Raw genomic sequence first — 23,885 nt, forward strand, 5'->3', positions numbered from 1 at the left:
GCCACGGTTTTAACGGGACGTGGGCAGGTGCAGCATTAGCCTACCAGCCATTTTGGTAGGGTTTCACCCCGACCTACTAAAGTGGCAGAATACCGCACCTACCAGCCCAATGTCATCAAGTCAAAATGTAAAGTGAAAACAAAGTCCTTAAACAGTCCAGTTCGTCACCGTTGTGTACCGATCTTGACTCTCCCTCCCCTGAGCTCGGCACAATGACTCAAGGGGTGCGGGTTTTATCGAGTTGTCCTCTCTAGATCCGCCATTATCAGTAGAAGCAGGGGCACCTCGTGCAGGACGTGATAACTAATCACGCGTGACATTCGTCACTATGGCCGGTCTAAGACTGATATCAGTCCCTGATCCAGAGCCTGAAACCACTTATGATATCCAAGCCAAGTATCTTAGCCCCCTTCGATGACGGAAGAATGGGAACTTTTTTGTGGACTCACAAAAGTACACACCAGGGAAACCATAACTAACTGGGAAACAAAACAATTCAGACGTCACTGGATTGACTGCCCAGCTCAAAGACAGGCCAAACTGTTTATACTTCCGGCAACGCAAGTATTAGCAAAACTCATTAATCCTGCTTAGATTAAGAGGACCTAAGAACTGTCACTGGGTACTAAATGGGACACTGTGCAAAACTCATTAATCCTGCTTAGATTAAGAGGACCTAAGAACTCTCACTGGGTACTATATGGGACACTGTGGTACGATATTACCGAAGTAAGTTAAATTAATCCGATACTCAAATTTTTCGTTTCTGTGAGCTGGAGGATGAAACGCCGGTGTGCATTCTTTGCGAATGCGTCGCTCTGGCAAGGCAGAGATTCCCCCATCTAGGTTGGGTGATTCTTAATCCCTATGTGATATGAAGTAAAGAGCCTGATGAGGTACTTAGATATACGAAAAGCCTCCACATACAAAATTAGGCTGAAATGTCGTGTACAATAGATCTACACAAAAGTCACTGTGCGTCCAGGCCAAATAATAATATGCATATTAACTAATATGGAGCTAAGGCCACTTTTGTTCATGCGTAATGAATCGACGTTTCTCGATAAAACTTTCGAACGGGTTGTAATAGTAATATTCTTGGCCCATTTTACGACTGTTTCGTGATGATTTCAGGTTGACTTCAGGAACACTACGGTATTCATTTAAGGACAGTTTCGAAACCATTTCGATTCAACTTTGGGGAAATTTAGGGATCACTTCAGAATAATTTTCGGAATAATTTCGAAATTTTTTAAGGATCAATTTCAAATAATTTTTGGATCGCTTCGAAATTATTTTAGAATCATTTCAAGTCTATTTCGAAACCATTTTAGGACTGTTGAAAGATCAGTTCTGAATTATTTTCGAAATAAATTCAGATATGACAAATTTTTGAAATTTGAACAATTTATTGTTCAGCACTATTCACGAAAGCCGTACTTGTTTTAAAGTTGGCCTCAGTATGTCGATATGGGTGGCAAACGAAAGGTTTATTTTTTTGCGTTGAAACAAATTCAAGGATGGCTCTCAGCTAATCGGTGCCATGTCGTGACTGTCTCCGGGAATATTTTCCCTTCATTTCATTTTGGGATCATTCTATTCCGGGAAGAACATTGCGAGTCATTTACTGCCCAGCCAGAATTTTTTGAAAATTTTGATCAAAAAATATTTAAGTATCATACCCCAAGATTATTAAAAACTTTCAAATTTAAAAGCATTTTCTATTCGAAAAATAACGTATCGTCGGGAGAAAAATGTACCATAAATGTGATTATTCTTGAATAATAATTTATGATTCCTATTTCGAAACGCTTTTTATTCATATTTGATATAAATAAAAATAAATGTAAGGCGCGATAACCTCCGAAGAGATCTAAGGCCGAGCTTCTCTTCCAATTTGCGTCGTGCTCCTCTTGATTTTCCCTACAAATTGGCCGGACGTCCCGTCCCGACTCCGAACGGCATCTGCAAAGCAGATGAGTTTTCACTGAGAGCTTTTCATGGCAGAAATACACCCGGAGTGCTTGCCAAACACTGCCGAGGGGCGACCCCGCTTAGAAAAATTTTCTTCTAATTGAAAAATCTTATTTCTAAAATTTTGATGTTGCTTTCATATTTGATATTCATATTTTATATCATTGCAAAATTGAGCTTTAATTGTTTTAGAGTAATATTTGACTGCTTTTCACGGTCTTTTTCTGATCATATTCGTGAACATATTTCAATCGTTTTGGTTGAGATTTTTGAATCATTTTTGAATACGGTTATTTATTCTTCATATCTCATACAAACTAAGATACTACATGATAATCTTATTTCATCAGGGGAAGAAAGCATGCGAAAGTGAGCTATTCGAACCACAGCTAACTCGCAAACAAACTTGACCGATATACACCTGCGACTGCAACATTCAACATCAGCATTATCGTCTGCATCTTAAAATACGGATACGATGCGGGATGTTGAAGCCATATCGAGGTATGTCAAGATAGTTTCACTTACCTGGGGTTCAAATAGCTCACAACCTATGTATTTTCCAATCATTATGTATTTTCTGGGAAGCTGAAGGGGAGAAATTGTTGGGGAAATCTTCGTTCACGAGCAGCATTACATTATTTTTGACTTGAAGAACATCTTTTGCATAAATAATAAAATTTTTATATATTTTTTCTTAGCTTCATGATTGGAAAAATAAGTGTATGTGAAAAAATAAGATTTTTAATGAAAAGTAAAATTGCAACAAGTATAAAATTGAATAATGATTCAGTCAACAAATATATTCATAAAAGATTCAGAAAGCTGAATGAAAAATGATTATAAATTTTTGATCACCTAAAGTAAACACATTTGATGCAAACATGATTCCAAAATGTGATTGAAAAACTATATTCAGTTTTTGATCATCAAAGGTAAGCATATTTCATTATTCTTTTTGTTGTTTTATGAAATATTAAAATTTAGTCATTAAAGGGCTTCAAAAATGATTCCAAAAAGTTATCGAAAAATGCTTTTTAGTTTTTCATCATCAAAAGTATTCATATTTGATTATTTATTTTGATCAATTGTATGATAACTCATTATTTAGTCAGAAAAAGTAATCAAATTATATTGATATGTAGGGAAATTCAAAATTGAATCACCTAAATGCTGTGGTTTGTTTGACTGGCAAATTTGCTACTTCTATTCCTTTTTACCAACTATATTTATTCAGTGTTGCGCCATCTGGTGCAAATCACTGATAATGCTAAATTTTTGTTTATTGACAATTACTTTGTTTGACATTCCCAAGTGCTCATGGTTTATTAACAATTGTTTTTGTTTTTATCGGCCTATTGATAAATCATCCAAGGTTCGAATCGAGCTCAAGGCCAGAACAATAATTTTTTTCTAATGATAATTATTGTTATTTTTTAATTTTTTAAATTTGAAAAATTGTATTTTGTTTTTGGAATAGTAAGTAGAAAATTTTTCAGACAACCTGCCATAGCTGCGCAGATAGATCCAGGTCCTTTGATGATTGGATTTTAATATTTCATAAAAATCAACAAAAAGAATAATCAAATATGAATACTTTTGAAGATCAAAAACTGAATATTGTTTTTCAATCAAATTTTGGAATCCTATTTGAATCAAATGTGTTTACGTTAGGTGATCAAAAATTTTTAATCATTTTTCAATCAGCTTTCTGAATCTTTTCCGACTATCTGTGTTGACTGAACAATAAATTGTATACTTGTTAAAATTTTACTTTTCATTGAAAATCTTATTTTTTTACGTGCACACATTTTTTCAATAATGAAGTTAGAAAAAATATATAAAATTGTTTTTATTTATACAATGTAAATACTGCTCATAACCGAAGATGTTCCCAATCATTTCTCCACCTTCGGCCGCCAAGAAAATACACAAAGTTTGTGAGCTATTTGAACCCCAGGTAAGTGAAACTCTCTTGACATACCTGAATACGGCTTCACCATCCCGTACCTTATCGTTTTTTAAGATATTGACGATCGTAACTGATGTTGGATGGTGTAGTCGCAGGTGTATATCAGTCAAGATTATTCAAATAGCTCACTTCCGCATGCCTTCTTCCCCTGATGAAATATGATTATCATGTAGTATCTTAGTTTGTATGAGATATGAAGAATAAATCATGATAACCGTATTCAAAAATGATTCAAAAATCTCAACCAAAGCGATTGAAATATGTTCACGAATATGATCAGAAAAAGACCGTGAAAAGCAGTCAAATATTACTCTAAAACAATTAAAGTTCAATTTTACAATGATATCAAATATGAATAAAAAGTGTTTCGAAACATGAATCAAAAATTATTATTCAAGAATAATCACATTTATGGTACATTTTTCTCCCGACGATACATTAATTTTCGAATAAAAAATACCTTTAAATTTGAAAGTTTTTAATCATCTTGGGGTATGATATTTGAATATTTTATGATCAAAAATTTCAAAAAATGCTAGCTGGGTAATACACAATTTCATTTCTCGATAAGAAACCGAAAGCTCGTCGTTAAAAAAACGAAATATTCATTAACTGTAACCTGTTTTTAACACTATGGTAATGAATTGATAGCTTGTCTATACCTCGTCGATAACATAACGACAGGAAGCTGTTTTGACTTCTGTTTTGTCTTCTAATCTTTCTAACTAAACTTACGCTTGCATTCTATTTTCCACCATATATCATACCATTCCCAAACAATACGCTTACGTTTACACTTACCTTGCACTTATGTTATGGATTCCCCCATACCATAAACTAATATGTTTACTCATCTAATTTAAACTTATTATTTACTAAAAATGCTATGGACCTATGAACTTAACTAAGGCCCGGTTTTTCAGTACAAGTGCAACTCAGTTTGTCAGCTAAACTACGCTTAAACTTATTCTCTAGTCTTTCAGTCTACGTTAACTGAAGTTTAAGCTGAACTTAAGCGCCCGATCTGGCAGGGTTAAACTCTAGTTAACGTATCAGTTATTTGCGTTCATTCGAAACGGCGTCGAATATACCCAACAAGCATTTGGTCTTGAGTACCATTAGAGCTCTTGTTGATAACTTTGTAGGGTAGTTACTACAGAGGTGACTACTCCACCCACACATTCAAAGCATTTTTCGCTCTCCACTAACACATCGACGTTTCATGCTGTCATCGAAATGACAGTTCATTAATTATTCCGGAAAACATTAAAACGAAGAAAAAATATAATTGTTGAGATGTTAAATAAAACTCTTACAAGCTCTCGCTTAACCTGGTATGTAAAAAGGAAAAATTCTTGCGCTTTTAGTTGTGACATGTGTTAGCTGTTTAGGCACTTCTAAATGTTGTAAGTATATTACCCTTATATGTTAACCTGGCGATTTCACTAGAGGCAACCAAGTCCTCTTGCCACCAATTGGAATTGGAAGATTCGATTTCCAAAACCAAAAAAGGTAACTAAACTTAACTAAACAAAGGTGGTATCAAAAGACGCGTGTCGAGCTCCGTTTTTAGAATCCGAAAGGGGAAATTAAAATTTTTGTTCCACAGAACACCTTTCTGCGTTGGCGGCTTTCGCCCAAAATAATATTAAGTTGTATAGAATCAACGGGATGGCCCAGAAGGTTTCATGTGGTCATACTAAATCGCTCCCGAGATGTTCGGGCTAGTACTTTAATGGTGCTTGTTCCCGGAACGTACCCGATCTGCATCCGGCAAAGGACCAACAAAGTCCATAAGGGGGAGTGTCATCGGTACAACAACAACAACATTATTTATTTTCTGATTTTCATTCATACGTATGTGCATCTTTAAATAATAAAAAAAAATGATATAATATTCTAATAGATAACATCTCTGCCGGGGTGCGATTCAGCTCAGAATATGCCAAAACAAGAGGAAACCTACATTTAAATGCAGATTCACGTGTCGTTTACCAAGGATTTACCGTTAAACAAGGTACTTTACACAACCAACATGCTTTGGAATACGGTACCAAACTGGTTGGATGTATTTCCCCAAAAAAGGGTGGAACTACGCATCTTGGTTTGCCAGTATTTGCTTCTGTAATTTATATTGTATTGATTAAAAATTGCAATAGTGGATAATGTAATGTGAATTAAAATTGAATAGCTTGCCGAAGCAAAAAAGGCAACTGATCCGCATGCAACTGTTATTTATGTGCCGCCACCGGGAGCTGCTGCTGCTATCCTAGAAGCATTAGAAGCAGAAATTTCTTTGATTGTTTGCATCACCAAAGGCGTGCCCTATCATGATATGGTTCGCGTTAAGCACGCTCTCTTAAGTCAAAATAAATCGCGTCTAATCAGACCCGATTGTCCAGGAATCATCGCACGAGAAAGGGTAAGTAAATTGACTACCATTTTAAATATATAAACAACATGTATGAATTTGTTAGTGATAATTTGTCATGCTTGGGTTGATAATCAACTGAAGAAAGCAAATACCAAAGAGTTCGAAGTTCATGTAAATACCAATTTATTTCTTTAATTAGCGTTTGGAGATTAAAATACATATGGATGTATGCATACAACTGCATAGAAAGGGCGGAATTAATTAATTATGATCAGTAGATTTACAAGATTTTTGTCATTTTCCCTGCGTCGCCGTTGTCATTACATTGCGTTAAGAGAGGACATCATCACCTTATTACCCACAGCCAGTTAAAATTTTAGTAAATTTTGCTCTTTTCATTACTGACTCAAAACGTGGAAAGTTATATATCGAGAATTCCATGGAGAATGGTAAATTTTAGCAGCCTTTCGCATTGCGGTCATTATTAATATTCAATCCGTAGAAGGTTTAATGTAGTCATATTTTTTTTTTTCCTTAGGTCTCTACACGCTAGCCGCGCTTCGAGAAAATGTATTATTTCTTTTCTTGTATCTTTTCATGCACATAAATTGAATTTAAAATTATTTTAACTTAATATATACATGCATGTGAGTATAGTTGGTGATATGATTTTATGAAACAATACTGTCTGCAACTGGATACAGACTTGAGTTTAAATTTCAGGTATTTAACTTAGCATACAGTAATAAATATTTGTTATTGCAATGAATTAAAGATTTTTAGCGTACTAAATATATTACTAATAAATTTCTTGAAAGACTCGATCAATTCTTGATTCTGTGTAATATCTATTATGTTGTATGGTTGTATGTTGAGCTCCTTGCAAAGGGTTTCATGAATTCTTCTCGCATTCTGGTACCTGGGACACGAGTAGATTAAGTGACTAATTGACTGTGCTTCTCCTTCGTTGCATGGACATAAGTCTGTATCAATAATATGGAAGCGCTTCAAGTAGGCTTTGCAGAAACTGTGACCAGTTAAGCACTGCGTCATTTCGAATAAAATTCCAAATCTTTCACTGTATATCTCTGCTTCTTTTGGCGACTGGAAGAACATTTTTGTGGTATTGCCTGTCGATTCATATGTGTATTCAAGACGCCATGCTTCTTGCGTTTCTTGTTGTATAATTGCTTTAGTATAGCTCATCGGAAACTTTTTGTAAACAGGACTTACAGTCAGCCCTGCCGCTTCCTTGGCTGCTTTATCTGCTTGCTCATTTCCGTCGATACCAGTATGAGCTTTTACCCAAGAGAAATTAATTTGGTTTTTTTGACGTAGAAAGCACAACCGCTTATGTATTGACGCTATTAAGGGCGTCGTACTGCTTCTATTTTTGATAGCTTCAAGACATGATTGGCTATCACTAAAAATGTGTAGGTTTTGTGTTGCCAAGTACCTTTGAGCCCAGAATAGCGCAGAATCGATTGCGTACGCTTCAGCTTGGAACACGCTGCATACGTTGTGAAGCTTGAATATTTCTATTTCAGAAGTTCCATCTGGATGGATGATAACAAAGGCCGATCTGCATTCTCCCGTTTCTAGTTTGCTTCCATCTGTAAAGATCTGTGTGGTATTATGTGCTATTAAGCTATCAATTTCGACCTGTCTACTGATTTTGCTATATTCAATGGTTTGCCGATCGGCTGGGTGTAGCAGGTCTTTCGGATGTATATATCTATCTAAATCAACTTCTAATGGTAGCCCAGGTTTTCCGCCTTGTTTTCTGACCTCGTATACTTTGCTTATTTCTGCAACTTTAAGATGGAGTGGCGTGAACGCAGCTAGTGCTAGTGCAGAAGTTGCGGACACAGTGTGAAAGCCACGTATCGCTCTTATAGCAAAACTTCTTTGAAAAGATCGGAGAAGCTTACGGACGCAGTAGTAGTTAGTTGCTCCTCCCCAGACACTTGATGCGTAAGTAATCATGGGCTCAACAACTTGTCTGTATATTATCGCAACATTTTCGGCATGAATTCCCCATGTAGGTCTCACATATTTGCGTATATTATTAAAAATTCGTTGCGTTTTTCCAATGATATAGCGTGCATGGCTGATAAAATTTAAATTGTTATTTATTATAACTCCGAGAAGTTTTATGGACTCTACGAACGGCAAGCTAGTTCCATTTATGTAAATTTTTGCTGTTCTTGATTTTTCTGTAAACGCTATTGCCTTCGTTTTATCATCACCAAATTGTAGTTTGACATCGCTTCCCCATTGATGTATTTGGCATAAAGCAGCATTAGCTATACATTTGAGCTCCGCGCGTGTTTTTGCGGCCACGGTAAGGAGCACATCATCGGATAATGAATGAATTTGGCATCCATTTGGTAGTGGCATGGTAAATAGGCTATCTAAAGTTATGTTCCAAGACGTAGGACCACATATGGAACCTTGGATACACCCTTTTGACATTGATTTTTTGGCAGTGGCATCAGCATATTCTAATCTAAGCGATCGGTTATCTAGATAGCTTTTAGTTAAGTTATAAATATTTGATGGAGTACGTTGGCATTCCAGCTGTTTAAAAAGTATAGGCCACCAAGCATTATCAAAAGCGGCTTTGATGTCAAGAGAGACGCAAATCACCTGGTATTTCTTGCTTCTTCTTTCTTTTATATGATGGATTGCGTTGTATAACGCGTCGGTTGTCGACGTTTGCTGTTTAAAGCCAAATTTCTTATTAGACCACAAATTATTGCTTTCTAAGTGGAAATTCAAACGCTTACGGCCCGATTCTTAGCGTTACCGGTAAATAGTACCCAGAACATTATGTAACCGAAAATTGTTACCAGTTGTTTTATTCGCGATTCTGGCCAAAGTGGTGACGCTGTCATCACCGAAAAACTCACCAGTGTCTGTGGTGAAATTGAAAAGTTGGTTTTCTTCGCTTTACCCATGGCGGAACGATACAAGGTGGCAGCATGGGATAGCTGAATATAAACTTTTTTTATTTAATTTGATACATCAACTTCCGACGCAGTACGATTTTGACATTTGTCCATCGAATTTACAAAAACGAAGTACATGGAATTTTTATTTGTTTGTAGGTATGTCACCATGCTGCCACCGTGTATGGTTCCGCCATGGCTTTACCGAAAATGTGTCACTCGCGCTCACAATTCTTTATTTTTCAGTATTGCCTTTTTCTAAACAATAGCTTTTGTGTGGTTACATCGATGTTACCACCTATTTTAGTGGGTAAACAATTATCCGGCTACTTTCGTGGGCAGAATACCAAAAGGGTACATAAGTTACCACATGAAGAAAGTTGCTGTGGTGAAGAAAGTTGTTACCACATTAGAATCAGGCTGTTAGTGAGTAGTTTTTCCAACACTTTACCTAATATTGGTAAAAGCCCTATTGGTCTATATGATGATACATCTCCAGCCACTTTATTGGTTTTTGGTATCACTTTGACATACGCTTCTTTCCATGCCTTCGTAAAGTAACCAATTTTTAATCAAGCGTTGTATAGTTTAGTTATTAAATCAGGATAATCTTTGATTACCTCCAAGCATATATCCGATGTCAGGTGATCTAATCCAGGAGCTCTATTAGGGTTCATTTTATTAATAGCCTCGACGACCTCGGCTTCTGTGAAGTCTTTGTCGTCAGGTGTACTTATGCTATTTTTTACTTTACTGCGGATTTCACTCTGTCATATGGTTATGTCTTCACAATCGTCTGGGTAGAAGTGCTGCAGTAGAACATTTGCTGTTTCGATACTGGTCTCTGTGGTACTTCCTGCATGGTGAAGTGTCGTGGGCGGACGCTGTACGGGTGCATCTTTTATAATTCTATTTGTGACCGACCAAACATCTTCTTTACCCTGGTTTTTGCAAAAATCCCTGAAATGTTGTATTGAAGCTGCCTTCAGTGTTGCTGCATACTCGCGCTTTGCATCGGAGTGCATTTTAGCAGTTTCTTGTAATGGCCTACCTTGCTTGGACAGCCTATTCAGTCTGTGGTGAAGTTTTATACACTTTTCTTTAAGCGCTTGTAGGTCTTTATTCCACCAAGGGTTGTATGGTTTAGAACCGCGCCTTATCTTCATTGAGTTATCGCATGCAAATTTTATACTATTGGTTAGACTTGTTACAACGTTATCTATGACGTTGTAAGTGCAGTTTTGAAAATTGGTGTTAAGTATATTTGATTCTTCAACGCAGCTTTACAAGGTGGCATTAAATTGATCCCAATGGGCGGATTTAGTATTATACATATAAGTCGAATTGCTTGTTGATGCTTGAGTTTTATAATTTTTTATGATTTTAAATGTTATGGCGTTGTGGTCTGAATTTTGCATTGCTTCGACATCGACGCGCCAGTCAACAATACGCTGCACAAGGCTCTCTGAGGCAATGGTTATGTCTACAATTGACGTGGCAGATATGCCATGACGGATAGCGTTGAATGTGGCTACGTTACCCTCGTTACAGACTGCCATACTTCTAGACGAAATCATGTTTGCTAACAAAGTACCACGTTCGTTATCATTATTTGAGCCCCATGAGGTGTGCCATCCGTTAAGTCGCCTCCAAGTAGCTGCAGTGAAGACGCTGTTTTCTGGAGAAAATTGCTGATTGTGTTAAATTTGTCTACTACGGGCTCCACGTAAGCGCTCCCAACGAATAACTGGCGATTGTCAATATGAAGCCTTATGACACTTAAATTTGGCGTTGAAAACTGTGACATGCCCAAAGATGTACCTATAGACCCTTTCACTAAAATGCAAGCTTTGACTCTTCTGTTCTCTGCAGGAAATTGAAAAGTTAAGATGCCACTTGTGGAGCTAATTGTAGTATCTTTGTACATTGGTGGTTCGCTATATAATGCTATATCTATAGAGTGAGACGTAAAATATTGTGGTAGCTCTTTGTATGCAGTATAGCAGTGGTTTACATTGACTTGTATGCATTTTAGGGGCTTAACACCCATAACCGTGCGTTAATACGCTGTTGAATTTCTTTGAGTTGCTGGCAGTATTTAACGCTGGTCGCGGAATGCTTTACATCAACTTTTGTGTTTGATGATTCATTTCGCTCTAAGCAATTGAAACACTTTAGCTTTTTGCAATCTTTTTTAAAGGGGCAATTCCCGAATTGGTGCTCCTTGCTTGCGCAGTGGGAGCAGGGTGCGCTTTGAGAAGTATATTTACTCTTGGTGTGTCCAAATTGGAGACATTGGAAACATTGTAGAAAGGCACTAAAGTCGGATACGTTAACACGCTGATAGTCTATGTTAAGCCGCTCAGACACAAGCATTGTTTTACGGACTAGGGGACTTACTTCAAGGACAGCATTGAACATAAAATCAGGGTTTCGGCGATTTCGCTTCACAAAGCGCAGTTTTATATCGCTGTCTTCCGGAATGGCTGAGCCTACATTGGGGTTTTGGTTTCTGATAATCGGAACGAGTTCCTCTACTTGCACTTCTTTCGATATTCCTTTTATAATCACTAATGGCCTTCTAGTTTTTGCATTCTCTGCTCTAATGTCAGATACATTTGATAACTTATTCATCGCGTTGCTCTAAGTTGACGAACTCGATTCTAACTTTGTTATTTGACACAGGGGCTATTTTTAATGGAGCAAAATTGGTATCTTTAAATGATACACTTTTTTTAAAACTATTTAGCAAAGCCGAGTGATTTTGATTATCCTTAGTTGAGCTGATTACAATTGCTGGATTGCATTTTTTATCTCCTGATTTGGCTACATTTGCATAACTTGCATTAGGGTACTCATTGTTTGAATTCAAAGATTGTATTAGCAGAGAGAACTCCTCTCTTATTGTGGCACGTACGTTGACCGAGGTGTTAGCAGGATCATCATTTTTTTCATTTAGTCATATCAATAGTTCCCGAGGTGATCGGGGTAGTACCTCAATTGTGCTTGTTACCGGAACGTAGATAGATAGATAATTTATTGAGGATTGAGCAGTGACTTGCACATCTCCTTCACAGCACCTCATCCTAGTCGACTTCTTTGATGGACCCTAGCAGTGTTCTTGGCTTGAGGGATTAAATGTGGGAATGCTCTGGCCATGTTGAGCCCATGAAATTAACCCTTCGTCTTGAGATTGCGTCGCATTCTGGGAGGATATGGCCGTTTGCTGATCGATCACAAAATCGGCATGTGTTATTCGATAGTATGCCCAGGTTCTGCATACGGCTGTTCAGTCTATAATGCCCTGTAAGAACAGCTCTTGGGATTCTTAGGTTATCTTGCGACAGGTCTATTATTGCCCTGTAGCGACTTGTGCTATAACCTCCAAACAGTATCTTATATTGTCTGAAACCTGGCGTATTGCTCCAGTGTTCTTCTCTCTTTTCCCTCCCTTCTACTAATAAATGCCCCTGTAAGCCAACTGGCAGGAACGGCTTGGGATCGATGGGTGATGCATTTCCTGCCTCTGTTGTTGTTGTTGTAGCAGTGCTTCGCCCCACCTAATGGCTGCGACCGATCACAAATTGCCATCAATATCCTCTAACGGGAGTCCAAGGAAACTTGCTGTTTCAACAGGGGTGGACCATAACGAAAGGAGTGTTAGAGGCGTTGGTTCCACAATAAATTTGAAGAGATGGTCGGTGTCATGTGGGGACACGTTACAAGCAGGACATATGTTTTGTATGTCGAGGTTGATTCGGGATAGGTAAGAGTTTAACCTGTTACAGTATTTATATCGAAGTTGAGCTAGAATGACTCGCGTTTCCCTAGGGAGAGTGCTTCCTCCTCTGCTAGTTTTGTCTTTTGAGTACAGGATTCACCGGGAAATTCCTGGCATAGAGTTTTGGCGAGGGAGTGGAGTTCACTGAGGACCTGCTTATGTTTTTTAGCTTCATACGTCTGTGTTCTCAGGTGCCGTATTTCCTCATAATGTAATGATTGCGTGAACAACAAGGAGCCACAAAAGATTTATAAAATTTACGAGGACGTCGGGTTTTGGGATCTAGCCCAGAGCAACCTGTCCGATGCAACCATCCATTGCTCGTGACACACTGACAAGAATATGACTGTCCTGAACAGATTCTTTTCCGGCAAACGCAGCAAAACCATTTATCAAGACCGGGGTCAGGAGAAGGACCCGGATTGGGTTCGATACCTTCCCGGAGAAGGATAGTATGGCGTAGACCCGCTGCAAGGATCTGCTGGGAGGATGACAATTTGTGAGAGGGACGCAACAAATTGAACACTGAGTCCGCCTGCTCATTACCCTCTACTCCCGTGTGGACTGGGATCCATGGCAACAGTACTACGTTGTGTGCTCCTAATTGATTCAGCTTTTCTACGCACTCAAGGACCAGTGCTGACTTTATTTCGAACGTCGCAATTGCCCTTAGTGGGGCCTGACTGTCTGACTAAGTATGGCAATTGTTTCATTGTAGTATCAGCGCTTAAGGTTCAGCTTAGCGCACTAACTTATAACGGATGTGCTTTTAGAGGTACTGATATTTTGGCTCTTGGTCCAAAGACCAATGCCCAATGCCCTCTGGCGTCTTCGAGTCATCTATGTACCATACGATCTTGAGCAGACTAGTAATACATTGCACCTGCCCATACTTATACAGCCGTACCAAGAGACGGAGCAGCCCATTAGATATTGGCACAACCGGAGCACTGCTGGACATCCAATCTATATTAAAGCTATGCATTTAAAAGTGTTTGTACCAGTGACTGATGCACATCGAACTGGACCAATGTATGCTATATTGATGCCTGCGCAAATACCAAGCAATGTTTATGTAAATAATGTTACTGCTAATGTCAATTTGTACGATTGAGCACATACAGTACCTACGTTTATATAAGGTGGAACACCGCACTACCTACATGGGGAAGTAGCCACCGATCAGGTTGTAAGAGATTACTTTAAATATGTTATTCATAAGCACTGATTCTTATATGTTCATTATTATTAAAAAGAGAGTACTGTAGACTCATAACGGGTATTCTGGCTGGACACTGCCTTCTGGCGCCCCATGCCTTTAAATTAGGCTTGGTAAATGATAGCAAATATAGGAAGTGCGGGTTGGAGGAGGAAACGATCGAGCACATTCTGTATTCGTGCCCTGCGCTTGCCAGGCTAAGACTCCAGCTATTAGGTGTGATACAGCTGTCAGAACTAGAAGCAGCAAGTGGCTTAAATCCTAGGAAGCTGCTAGTATTTGTCAAGAGGACGGAGTTATTTTATAACATAGGTCCTAGTTGTTGATAGGGTTTTAAGCTTGGTCGTTAAAAAAAAACGTCTGGTAACACGACGGACTCATTCAGTCTCTGTGAGGTCCTCATGAACCGGCCAGTTCAACCTAACCTATATTTTGTTTTTTACTTTATAATTAACCGGTTAAGTAAGCGATGTCAGCTAACTAAGCGCCTTCAAATGTAGATCCATAAGGAAGATGGGGTGGCCAGAGCCTCGGCTGTTAAAGAAACAGGATTCGCCAAGGGTAGGTGACAATTGGGTTGGAGAAGCTATATATTGCGCTAGCAACCCCTTGAATCAATTTGGTATTTTAATCGCCTCTTACGACAGGCATACCTACTGCGGGTATACCCTAAGCCCCCTAACCCGCTGGAGCCATGAGAAGCGTGAGTGACCTTGGGTGCCCCAAGGCAAGTTCCGTCGTGCCTGGTGTTGTTGGGTGCGCGGCCAGGAAGCAGCGTGCAACAAATGCACCATTCAGAAGGATACCCTTGCTGAGCTCTCCTTGAGTCCCTTGTACCTTTGGCCTCTCAGAAAAGAGCTAATTGTGGAGCCCTATTTATAGAACACTTTTCGGGTTAAATATATTAAAAACTTTAATCTATCCTTACTGATATTAGTTTCTTTCACATTCTAAGTAATTTGATTTTGACGATGTGCGCATAGCATTATTCCAAATATTCCAGCTGTGGCTGAAGGAAGAACATAAATTTGCTCAAATTATAAGAAAGCTGCGACAACTATCCCTCCGCCTTTTTAGTATCACATATAAGGCGCTAACAAGCATACTATGGGAAAGGGTGAAGACCAAAGCTCAATATCACCTGTAAATCGACTTTGATAGCACAAATTGGGTATTATGCCTACAAAACTCATATGGCTCTGCAAACTGATATTGAACAACATCAACAGCGCAGGAAAAATTGGGTATCATCACTGAGCTTCGAAAGTTTCAGAAAGGGCACAGCTATAAATAGACGTTAATGTACTTAATTAGCTTGTACACATCAATATACACATATGTAAAGTTCACTAGAGTAATAAGGGAATAATTTAAATTGTAAAAAAAACATTGTATATATGAATTATTTATAATTAAATATTATCTGAATATAAAGGACGCGTTTCATTCATGGAAAAAGCGATTTGACAGAAGGTAACCGGTACGGGTAACCGGCAAGCCAGTTACCCGTGTTGTTGTTGTTGCATATGTTTTGGTTAGCGATAACGAAAACATACCTGAAGAAGCAACTTCAAAATGTAAATAACATCGAGCGAGAGGGAATGTCGAAAACACAATAGGTAAGAGCGAGAACACTATTTTGAGAGAGCGCATGCGTTATTTTTTTTACGACATCAATGTAAAAGTGATTAAGACGATAATTGGTGACCAAGTTTTCGGTGACGATTAAGTAATCGATTAGGCAACGAGTACCTGTCTTGTAGGGTAGGCATAATTCTGAAATCTCAAGAGTTGTTTCGAAACAGTGGCTCAACTCGACTATCATAGCGTACTCAGCAAAAGAGGGAATTTTTTATAAAACAAAAAATGCTATTACTTAAGTTGAAAACATTTAATTCTCAACTTGTGGTTCTCTAACTGGACTCAAATGTAAGATTCAATTACACTTCATTACTGCTATCAACCCGGTATTTATTTTTCATAGTAAACAGCTGTCGGTTTTGGTGGCACCACTTTGGAGATTTTTTTTCAACTCCACCTCAACTCGATATCAAATGTAGGATATCAACTGGAGAAATGTGTTGAATATTCATTTGAGAACTGTACATTTCTCAAAATCTCTCAAAGGTCGATAATGATAATAACGTCGAGAACTCTAAATTTTACAAAATTTCTCAAAGGTTGGATAGTGATTGGAGAATGATGTTGGATATCAACTCGAGAACTATCTGGTTTAAGAATAATTAAATAATAATGTTGGATATCACCTCCGGAACTAGATATATATTTCGCAGGAGACATCTTTTGTTTAAATGTTTGTTGGGTAAACAAAATCCAGCAGTTGCCATATCTTCAAATTATCTAGATAATAAAAAACCAATGTTGCCGCACAAAAAGCCTACCCCAAAGGCGGGCTTAAGCTGTGACTGAAAAACCTGTCAGTAGGTTAAATGGAGTTTAAATTTGACTAGAGTTTAAGCAAACTTAGTTTAAGCTTAGCTTAACCAACTACTGAAAAACCCGGCCTAACATTCATACACATATGTAAGTACGCACATTTTCATCATTCTTCTTGGCATAGAAAATTGCGCAAAATTGTTTTTTTTACGCACAACGCCAATGAATTTCAATGTGTTGTAATTATGTAAACAGGTGATTAACATATACGAGCATATGGGGAAATCCGCCAAAATTTGGTTTTTTTGGAGAAAAAAATTTTTTTTGAAACATGGTTTCACGCAAATATATTTTTGTCAGTAACATTGGGGGGTAAATTGGAGCTTAGTACATCGCCGTTACTCGTCTTACATAATGCCTCACAAAGATATAGTCAAAAGATCGAGCAAAATATATATAAATTGAGGTCGCAATATTAAATATACATTTATTTCAACACTTCTGTACCGATTATATCGAAATTTTAACAAATTATGGAGATATATGCAGCTGTTAGCTATGTAAAATTTTTTTGATACACGAGATATCGGTAAAAATATAAAACCTGTTAACCGCCAAATATTTTTTACTGCAAAGTTTGCAACACATTTATTTTAACACCTTTCTACCGATTCTTTTGAAACTCTAAAAACATACAGATATGTGAACGAAGTATGTTTATGTAAAAAGTTTTAATACCCGAGATCCGGTTTTGGATATATTGATAAAAATATAAACCCGGAAAACCTTATTTTTTTTTTACTTATTTAAACACTTCTTAACCGATTGTGTTGAAATTTTATCAGGATGTGAATATCTATGTGAAGTATATTTAGCTAAAATTTTGTTGATACCCGAAACCCGGTTTTAGAGATATCGGCAAAATGATGAAACCGGGTAACCGTCAAATATTTCATACCCGTTTGTTAATTTTTTCTCTACACCACAGCAGTATACCATCAATTGCCTCATCTTGAAATATTCACGCAAGGAAAGTTATTGATGTTTGTACATTGGCAATCGTCAAAAAGTGTAGAAAAAAATTTATTTTTTTTTAATTTTTGTACCAAATTTGTGTTTATTTTCAGTTAATTTTAAATAACAACTGGTTTAAAAAATACAAAAAAAAAAAAATGTCTGCACTTTTTGACGATTGCCAATTTTTGTCGGAAATTTCGTATATTTGCCCCATGTACAAACATCAATAACTTTCCTTGCGTGAATATTCCAAGATGAGGCAATTGATGGTATACTGCTGTGGTGTAGAGAAAAAATTAACAAACGGGTATGAAGTGATAAAAGTAAAATTGTAGCTGTGCCCACAAAAAACATGCTCCTCAAAAAAATTTACGCAACCCAGTGCTTCAACTTTTCTGCCTCTACCTTCAAAACTGGAAGGGGCACGTCGAATTTGAAGCCCCACGTATTTTTAGTCCCTGATAGGCTTTTATCGTGCATAATCCAAATTTCAATACTCAGTTGCCTCAAAAAGCTATAAGCAAAATACTGTCAATATTGAAAATGACAAAAAAAAAGTATCACTATTTTGATGGATGATAGTTTTGAGTATAGGAGGGGTATATTAATTTTGCTCATACTTTTAGAATCTCCGTCTCAAAAACAACATTCAGTTTAAATTCCATAGCGTTTCAGAGATGCCTCTATATTTTATCGAATTTATTGAAAAAGTGTAAAAATCGACGTTCTTTACATTTCGAAGTTCTGCAAAAACTTACTATCAACTTTCCTGATTTTTAAAATCATCAGATCGGAGAGTATAAAGGTCAAACTTAATGTCCTTGTACTTTTTTATGGCCTTAAGTGTTTTGCCCGCGTGTAAAATCCGAGTATCCAAAAAAGTTAAAGTTTTTGGGATTTGCCCTTATATCGACCTGGGTCGATTTGTATGGACGAAAGTTAACCGATATCGCGTCATCGATTTTTCGATAGGATTTGTGCTCAGGAAAAAAAGTTCCACTACGCATACCCAAAAATTAAATTTTCGAGCCTGCGAAATTTAATTTTTTTTTTTACTTTTTTTCGACTTTGATTTTTAAGGTCTTTTCATGACTTACTAAAAAAATTTTCATATGTATACCCTGTCCGACCAAAAATTGTCCGCTGAAAACGTTGTCGATGACAGTTTTTTGCAAAAAAAATATCAATTTTTTAGTAGGTCATAAAAAAACCTTAAAAATTAAAGTCGAAGAAAAGTCAAAAAACTGAAATTTCTCAGGCTCGAAAATTAAATTTCTGGGTATGCGTAGTGGAACTTTATTTCCTGAGCCCAAATCCTATCGAAAAATCGATGGCTCGATATCGGCTAATAAATCGACCCAGTCTAATGAACATACATACATATAAGTAATTGTACATGCATATTAGACACTTAAAATTTGCAAGGGTTCGCAGTCGTCGTTCATAGTGATGCGCTTTATTGCAATAATGCTAGAGTGTCAAGCATTTGCACATAATTTACAACCGCAAAATTACTGAATTTATATTTTTTATGCTTATTTTACATTGTATTTATGTGAAAAAAAACTAATTAAATAACATTGTACTAATGCAAATATAAACATCCGCTACTGGAAACGACGCATTGCTGCACAGTATTTTAATGTTCAACAACATTAGTTTTAAATATTTTATTATTTTATATCAACTTTATACATATATACAAGCAGTCACACAGATTTAAAAATTTATAGGCACATGCAATTGCTATAAAGATTTTAAGTGTCTGTTTATGTTTGGCATTGAAAATAGCAAGTTTTACCTCAACATATTCAGCTGATTTCTTCGTATGTGTACTATATATATAATATATTATCAAAGTTGTTCTGACACCAAGCAACCAAGAACATAAACCTTATGGAACATCTACGGCAGACGTACAGCAGCGATAAAGAAAATTGCAGTGTAAATTTTGTTGAAATTTCGCATTTTAAAATTTTTTTTTTAATTTCGATAATTTGAGAAAAAAATGTTATGAATTATGTACCTGAAACCAATCTCAGAGTCTTGCCGGCCGCTGTGGTGTAATGGTAGCGTGCTCAGCCTATCACACCGACGATCCTGGGTTCACGCCTCGGGCAAAGCAACATCAAAATCTTAGAAACAAGTTTTTCAATTAAAAGAAAATTTTTCTAAGTGGGATAGAGCCTCGGCAGTGTTCGGCAAGCACTCCGAGTGTGTTTCTGCCATGAAAAGCTCTCAGTGAAAACTCATCTGTCTAGCAGATGACGTTCGGAGTCGTCATACAACAAGTTGGTCCCGTCCGGCCAATTTCTAGGAAAAATCAAACGTAGCACGACGCAAATTGGAAGAGAAGCTTGGCCTAAAATCGCTTCGGAAATTAACGCGCCTTATATATTTTTTTCAGTCTCAAAGTCATTTTCGAAAAATTCGAGAAAATAATACGAAAATTTCGAAATTTTTTTTAGAGATTCCTGTTTTTTTGGGTATGTAGTTGTGTAGCCTAAACAGTTTTTGTCTAACAAAGTGTAAGACATGGGTCTCTCAAAAATGGCGTTGCGAAGTTTCTTGAACATTGATCGTAAGGTTCCACCGTATGGTACTAAGTTTTTTTATATCTCGCTATCGAAATTTTCCCTGATTTTAATGTATTGCCATCGGTTTCCTCAATTATATATGAGATATTAAGCCTCTCAACATTGATCGCAAGATCCCATTCGATCAGTAAGATTTTCCTAAATATCTTGACCTGTGCGCCACCTAGCGAAAATTATTTCTCATTTTCTTGGATTGCCACGGTAGCTGAACTAGCTGAACACGTTTAAGGCTTAATGTGAAGTAACATGAAAATTTATCGAACGATTTGTAACTCTTAGAGAATTTCCTAATATATCTATATATTGTGCTCCCTACCTCTTCTAGAAGAATTTTTTATCTTTAATATTATAAGATAGAATTCTAAACTATATTCAAAGTGTCAAGTTTCACAGGAAAGTTACTTGGAACATGCTCGAAAAATTTTCAAATTCGGACGATTTTTTATATATCACGATCGCTAGAATACTAGAGCTTTTCCAGGACCTAGCTTCAACTGTTTCATTCTGCAACTCGCACTTCCTACATCTGCTGTTAATGACTAGGCCTAACTTATAAGCATGTGACGCCTGAACTCTGTGCCCAGTTAATATGCCCATTGTGAGCCTTACGTATTCTCCATTTGGAGATATAAGCAACTTTGTCAGTTCAACGTTGTAGGATTTGCATATGATCTTAGAAATGTTGCAGCCGCGTGCTTCTGTCCACGGCCTACATGCTGGATAGAAAATTTGCAACTCTTGTCTGCTTTTGATTTCTCCCAAACTGATTGGTACGTCTACCCTCGTTACATCGGCCTTTTCCTTACCTTATAACCCTTCATGGGCGAATTCTTGTTAAGACGTATGGAACAGCCTGAGCGAAGCCTCTTTGGTGCTTCCTTGCATTCCAGGACACTTCTTGATCAAGAACAGTTTTAGATTATTGTCTTAATCGCCGCCTGACTATCAAAATATATATATATTGATGCGAGTACACCTTAAGCACAATTCCTCCAAAATTTCTGCTGATTTCTTCACGGCTGGAATTTCCGCCTGAAACACACATCAGTGATCTGGCAGCCTCTAGGATCTGCTTATTTCTGGATCGATATAGTAAACAGCAGACCCGACCTTATATTAATTTGGAACATCGGAGTACATGTGAATATTATACCGTGAAATTTCTACTACTGAACTAGGTAGGCAATTCAAAAGTAAAGTTCTCTCTCGCCAAATGAAAATCATGCTATAGAAGTTACTTATCGTACCCGTCGTGCTGTATGGTGCAGAAGCATGGATCATGACAATATCGGATGAAGCGGCGAGACATCAACATAGTCATTGGCTAAGAAAGTATTTTTATCGGAACCCGCATATGGAAGCAGAGGAAGAGAGCGACCCCCACTCCGCTAGGAGGGCGATGTGGAAAACGATTTAAACTCCCTTGGTGTGTCCAATGGGCGCCAGTTGCCAGAGCGAAGAAGCGACTGGCGCGCCTTGTTTGACGGCAATAACCGTTTAAACGGTTACACGCCAATTAAGTATGTAAGTAATTTCCGTGTCATTGCGCCAACCCTCCGGTGCTAATGGGGCATCAAGTTGTCCTTCGAAGCTCAGGCTGGTTTGCCCTATATTAGATGGCGCTAAGCCTTGCAAAGTTGACGAATACCTCTGCAGGCGGGATGTGCAGAGTGCCATAAAATGCTGCTGTCGGGGTAGTTTTTAGAGCTCCCGTTATGCTATGCATTGATACTCTGCAAACACTCTCTAGTTTTATGATATATTTTTGTGTGGCTATCCACCAATCAACAACCTCATACTGAAGGATTTGTGTAAGAATTTCCATAAATACCAAATGAGATAGTTGGGACTATAGGTGCCATGTTCATCCTAGCATTGTCTTGCATGCGTTCAGTGCCACGCAGGCTTTTTTCGCTCTCTCTTCCACATGGAAGCTTCCACGGCAGTTCACTATCTGGTATAATTTCTAGATATTTTATAATATAAAGGAAGTATTAAAAAACAAATATTTAGTTGACCGCTTCTGTATATGGCTGCAGCGTTCAGAACCAACGGTTCATGGACGAACGTGCGGGCCTCAGCTAACTAAATGGCATGCGTCTTTGCAAGTACAGCAACTTAACCCCGACGGACGCGGATCACCCAGCTGTGGAATACAAATGGGCACACGTTAATGTTGTAGAGCTTTCCTAAAAAAAAAAGTATTTTAAAATTGTTACATAATTTTTGAAATTCAATGCAAAATCGGACAAAATTCTTAGTACAAACCCACTGTGCATCATTCTTCACTGACGATATTCTTTTTATTGCTATAACGCATACACGCGGGCAGATGCAATGGCCATGATAATAGCTCAAGTGAGATAATGATTTAAGCTTTCAAGTACGCAATTATTACCTTAAATATATATTAGTAATTGCTTATGAGCGTGTGTGAGTTTAGTAAACGTAGGGTCAAAAAGTGAATGGTTTGTTGTCGCGCTGTAGTAGACGTGTTTCAGATCAACGTCCATACGACACATTGGGCGGGTGATAATTACTGTGTTAACCGCTGAGTCACTGATTATATTTATATGTATGCCACAAAAGTTGCTGCAACATAAGATCAACACACTTCTGGTAACATTACGGACTCATTCCGTCTACGTGAGTTCTTCGCGGACCGGCCACTTCAGTCTTACCTAAGATAAACAAAAACACGCCCAAAAATCAATTATGCACACATGGACATATGCATTTATTCTAGTTATGAATATGTTTCGTTAAATGCGTAGTTTATAAATAAAGAACTGGTTTACTTGCCTCATCTGCCGCAGCTTACTAACCAGACTACTGAGGGCTGGCCAATACTTGTTCAATAGGCTGACTGACCGCTAATGTGATCATGCCGCTTGCAAATGTCTACGAATTCAGTATGCTTCCAGTCAACAACAATATAATTATAGCTTAATATTTAATTTAAATTGTTGTCGTTACAGCTTCTTTGAAATACTTTTTTCGTTTACTTATTTAACTGCTTCTATACCAACCGGTTGAAATAAGTATGTATGCTTACTCACTAGGCTTCGGGTTTGTAAGTGACTTGTATACCTTATAAACTTTCAAAAAACCTTGCCAGTTCTTTTTGTTTGCAATTACTTCCCAAAACAAATATGACCGCTTGCTTCCATACCTGGCACCAGCGGGCTTCGATAAAAAGAGCTTGTGTGTCGGATCATCCCCATTTATTTCAACAGCCCGCACAAAAGCTCCTTAATGAGTTTGCTCATTGGGTACGGTAAGTGTAAGCGTAAGCATAGTCTCTGGAAGAGGTAAGCTATAAGGGGGTAGTAGGTGTAGTGTGTGGGATTGGTATGCTGTAGGACCAAATGCAGAATGTAAGCGTAATGTAGTCACTGCACTTAAGTGCACTATAGCATAATGTTAAAAAATGTGCGAGAAAGAGTTGATATGAGCGAAATCAGACACCAAGTTAATGCAAGGATATAAAAGGAAAGGAAGAGAAAAAAGAAAAGGGAGGAAAGCCAGGGCTGAAGCCGCAACTCAAACCAGACTAGTTACCGATATTTATCAACGAATTATGGGTTTCTTTATAGAACAGTT

At 37.6% G+C, this 23,885-nt stretch overlaps 1 protein-coding gene across 1 annotated transcript in view; it reads right to left on the reverse strand.

Moving 5' to 3' along the window:
* The window catches only part of LOC137248252 (vitellogenin-2-like), a 295,451-nt gene that overhangs the window by 62,943 nt on the left and 208,623 nt on the right, over positions 1-23,885 (reverse strand). The gene's annotated exons all lie outside the window — the stretch shown is intronic.

Source organism: Eurosta solidaginis, chromosome 4, assembly GCF_040869045.1.
Source record: "Eurosta solidaginis isolate ZX-2024a chromosome 4, ASM4086904v1, whole genome shotgun sequence".
In the NCBI taxonomy this organism is placed as follows: domain Eukaryota; kingdom Metazoa; phylum Arthropoda; class Insecta; order Diptera; family Tephritidae; genus Eurosta; species Eurosta solidaginis.